Source organism: Mandrillus leucophaeus, unplaced genomic scaffold, assembly GCF_000951045.1.
Source record: "Mandrillus leucophaeus isolate KB7577 unplaced genomic scaffold, Mleu.le_1.0 Scaffold82, whole genome shotgun sequence".
Classification (NCBI taxonomy): domain Eukaryota; kingdom Metazoa; phylum Chordata; class Mammalia; order Primates; family Cercopithecidae; genus Mandrillus; species Mandrillus leucophaeus.
Window position 1 is genome coordinate 1,079,195 of NW_012108919.1, and position 4,925 is coordinate 1,084,119.

The window sequence follows — 4,925 nt, forward strand, 5'->3', positions numbered from 1 at the left end:
AAGAAAGAAAGAAAAGAAAGAAAGAAGAAGGAGAGGGGAGGGGAGAGGAGAGGAGAGAGGAGAGGAGAAGGAAGATACGTGATAGGCCTCCTCTGCCCTTGTCTCTAGAGCTGCCTGCTGCTGCCTCTTCACGCTTTGCCCGAGGCCAGAGAATCCCACGGACAATGCTATTTCGTGGCATCACTCTTTGAACTACTGCAAGTTTCCTTGTGTAGCCCCCGAAACACAGGAATGGCTGCAGTTTAGCTGGGCCGGCTTCAAGACCAAGACACAGTTGATGCACTTTACAATGTACTAATCTATTTTTCACTCCATGAACCAAAACTGAAGCCTACTAGGTTCCCCAGGGCTGCTCAAGATGCCAGAGCCGTGGTGGGGGGTGAGGGGAAGGGCATGAAGGTGCCCATAGTGCTTATAATCTAGGAAAGCAGAACAGGGACAGGCAGATGGGAAAACAGCGGAAAAGGCAGAGAACAAGGTTGTGAAAAGTGCTCTGTAGCTGGAACGAGAGAGATGTTGGTGACTCTGAGTAAGGCATGATATTAGCAATACAGGGAGGTGCTCTGACTTGGTGTGATCTCAAAGTTGATAGGATTGCTCAAAGATTAAGTATTCAGACTAAAAAAAAGAGGGAGGGACTAGGATAAATTAAATTATCAGCTGGTTTACTGAGAATACTCAGAGAAGAAGACATTCAGAGACACACCAAGACAGGGAGATGACAAGTACATGGTAAGATCCGAGCACGCAGAATTTGGGGGAACAAGACTCTAGACAGCCTCTAGAGAGAGCCGTCTTGAAGGCCCTGTGACCCAGCACAGAGAAGGCAGTGGTGTTCTAGGTCCCTGCCTCTAGAAGACAAGTCCAGGGAGAGAACCAGGAAACTGCGGAGTAGCCAGCCACACGCGAGAAAAATCTGAAGGCGATGAAAGTGTTTCAGGAGAACGGTATGCAGTAACCAAGGGGCTTAATTCTGCTAGGTCAAGCAGATTCAGAATTGAGATGCCACTGCTGGCTCTGGAATCGTGGTGTCCCTGGGGCTTGGCTGGTGAGAGCAGTTTCCCTGGGACATGGCCAGAGCAGACTTTTGGAGTGGGTGGGGAGCCAGAGAGGACAAGGAGAGGTGATTCTCCAAGGGGCGAGCGCACGAAGATTGCCAGAGCCGTGGGACTATAGAGAGAGGTGTGTGTGCAGTGAGAGTGGGTCTTCCTCTGTTTTGTTTAAATGACAGAGGTTACTAAACCATGTCGGTTTGCAGATGGTGATGCTAGAGAAGAGAGACACTCATCCCGCGGAAGGGGAAGGAAAATTGTCAGTCGCATTCTTGAGAAGACAAGGAGGGCTTGGCTGGGCTGAAAACACAAGGGAAGGACTGGACCCTTGCCGAGGGCAGGACAGCTTCACAGTGATAGGAGGAAGGCATGAGTGTGGGCAGCCATGCAGTGTGCGGGTAGTCACTGTGTTGGAAAAACCAGGATGTTCCTAAACAAATCTTTCCATTTTCTTAATGGAGTATGAGGAAGGATTGTTAGCAGAGAGTGTGTACCTCTGTTGGGGAGGCCTGTGGAGTGAGGCAGAGATAGTAAAGGTGCAGGGAGCCCCAGGTGGGAGTGTGGGTGCACCTGAGATCAGGGCCTGAACAAAGTGAAGGTGTCATCACAGCGGCCGGAAGGAGCAGGCTACCTTCCCTTCCTGATTCCACTGCTGAGTTACAGGCATGGTTGGAAGCCTAATCCTAATCCAAATTCTAACAGTACCCCTTAACCCTAACCCTAACCCTAACCCTAACCCTAACCCTAACGCTAACCCTTAACACTAATCCAAGACCCTATTCCAACTCTAACGAACCTGACAGTAACCATAAGACTAACCTAACCATAACTCTAACCCTAACCCTAAACCCTGACCCTGACCATAACCCCTAAGCCTTACTATGACCCTAACCCTAACCCTAACCCCAACCCTAACCCCAACTCCAACCCCTAAACCTTAACCCTAACCCCTAACCCTAACCTCTAGCCCTAACCCCTAACCCTAACCTCTAACCCTAACCCCAACACTAACCCTAGGTGGGTGTTGATGACATTTTGACCAGGGCTGGAATTTGCCAGGGGAGTTCAGCCAGAGAGAGTTGGGCAAGGATCAGGTTCTTCTCTGAGTAACAAAGTAACATTTCAGCTAGGATCAGGTTCTTCTCTGAGTAACAAAGACCCAAACTAAAGGGTCTTGAAGACAATTGAAGGGTTTTTGTTATTATTCTTTTTTCTTTTTAGAGACAGAGTCTCACTCTGTCACCCAGGCTGGACTGCAATGGTGTGAGCTTGGGTCACTGCAACCTCTCTCTCCTGGGTTCAAGCAATTCTCCTGCCTCACCCTCCTGAGCAGCTGGGATTATAGATGTGCATCACCACACCCAGCTTTTGTGTGTGTGTGTGTGTGTGTGTGTTTAGTAGAGACAGGGTTTTGCCATGTTGGCAAGGCTGATCTCAAACCCCTAATCTCAGGTGATCCACCCTCCCCAGCTTCCAAAAGTGTTGGGATTACAGGTGTGAGCCACTGCACCCAGCCTGTTGTTGTTTCTTTCACATTAAAATCAGGAGGTGGGTGACCAAGACACAGTAGGGCAGCCCAGGTATATGTGGTCCTGAGACACCCAGACTCTGCCATCCCTAGCCTTTACCCTCATGGCCCAAAGAGGTGCCCAGAGCACCAGTCATCACATCCACGTTCCAGGCAGCAGGATAAGAAGGGACATAACAATGAAGTGGAAAAGACACATTTTAAGGGATACTTCTGGAAACAGTCAATGACACTTTCCTTCATGGTTAGTTTCAATATAGAGAATCTATTCTGCACAGTCATTTGTCAAGATAAACCTGGGAGCTCTGTTTCTATGGAACATCAGTAGGAAGAGTGGGGAGGGGCAACCACTCACCTTCTTAGGGAAGATAATAATGGGTGAGGAGAAAGAGTGAGGCTGATGGATTGAGGCATCGGTGAGTTCAAAGATTTGCTCCAGCTGGAGTACAAGATTCCAGGAAGAAGAGATTGTGGTGGACAGGCCTGGGGCCTGCAAAGTTGACGTTCTGGTAGCCGCGTTTTGAGTCACAGAAGGGAAGTTATTAGAGGTAAAGATGCCCATGGGCCCTGGCGGGACCCACGGAGAGCCCGGAAAGAAGTGAGTGTAGGAGGAACATTGTCTCAAAGCAGACTCTGGTGTTTAGAATGGAAGGAATTTTGGATTCCCCTCTGTCATCATCCAGCTAAAAACGTTGAAGACTTTTTTTTTTTGAGATATGGAGTCTTGCTCTTGTTGCCCGGGCTGGAGTGCAGTGGCGCAATCTCGGCTCACCACAACCTCCACCTCCCTGGTTCAAGCAATTCTCCTGCCTCAGCCTCCTGAGTAGCTGGGATTACAGGCGCCCGCCACCACACCCAGCTAATTTTGTATTTTTTAGTAGAGGCGGTGTTTGTCTGTGTTGGTCAGGCTGGTCTCGAACTGCCGACCTCAGGCGATCTACCTGCCTCGGTCTTCCACAGTGCTGGGATTACAGGCATAAGCCACTGCGCCCGGCCCATTGAAGACGTTTTAATCGTGCCTTCATTCACTGAGCAGACCTTTATTGAGTTCTAAATATTCTGCTAAGCCTTAAAAATCCGTTAATGTGAGAGCCTTCACCTCTGGTTAACAGACATTGCCCGTTAAACAGATGCTATCAGCCTTGTCCCCCAGCCAGTAGTCAAAGCTGTTGTTAACAACAGTTGCCATCACAACTGATTTTAAAGTTAGACATTCCACCCATTTCTGTAGATACTAAAGGCACACTGTTATAAATGCATCTAGATGCTCATGTATGGACAGTCACTTTTGCTAACTGATTGAGTCACCCAGAAGCCCTTGTGTGCTACTGTCACAGCCTTGACTGGTAATTTGTGTGAATACCTGACTCTGAGTCACAGGACGGAGCGGATGGGTATGTGGTTTTCATCTGACAATTGATTTCTGTGGTGTTTCACTCACTGCAGAGCTTTTCAACTGGCGCATAACTTAGGTGAAAGTTTCTGGGCAGCTCTGGACTGCAAAAGGAGCTCCCTTCAAGAGCAGATGTCTATGACCACGTGCTTCTCCAATTAACACGAAACTTCAGGGAAACTCCGAGAGAGGTTCCTTCTGTGTTTATTGATGAGAATGATGTTAAGCCTCTACAACCATTGTAGTTCCTATCTCCAGAGAGGTAAAGGAATACTAACAAAACAAGTCACCGAAGAAGGGAGACACGGCCAGTGACAGTCAGGCTGCTCAGCTTCCACAGTGGCTGCAAACCAGTTTGAGCATTTCAGTTTGGCCCTGTCTGGGTAGGCTCTACCTCATGAACACCAACCTTACCGTTCGGCAGGCTCCTTTTTCAAAGGCGTGTCATAGTGGTAAAATCATTTAGTTGCAAAGCGGAGTTTTAAAACGGAATACAGTAGAATTTAATAGATTAAGACATTGTGGAATGTATTATAATTGAGTAGTAGGGCTAAAACAGAAACTATCGGAGACTATGTCTTGCAACATGAGTAAGAGGAGTTTGATGAAATTAGGTGGGAAATCAAAATTCTAGCCAGGTGAAGACCAGGGTGGGGTTTCAAGGGAGCAGTCGCTGTCGATACAAATTTCTTATTCTTGTTTTATATGGATACTTGGAGATTTTTCCCCCTTTCTTCCTTTCTTCTTTTATCTTTTCTTCCTTCCTTTCTTTCATTTTTAAACTTTCATTCTTTTTTCTGTTCTTTCTTTTTATCCATCCCTCTCTCTCCTCCTTCCTCCTTGCTTCTTTTTCTCTTTTCTTCTTTCTTTCCCTCCTTACTCCCTCTCTTTCCCTCCCTCCCTCCCTCCCTCTCTCCCTCCCTCTCTCCCTCCCTCCCTTCACCCATCCATC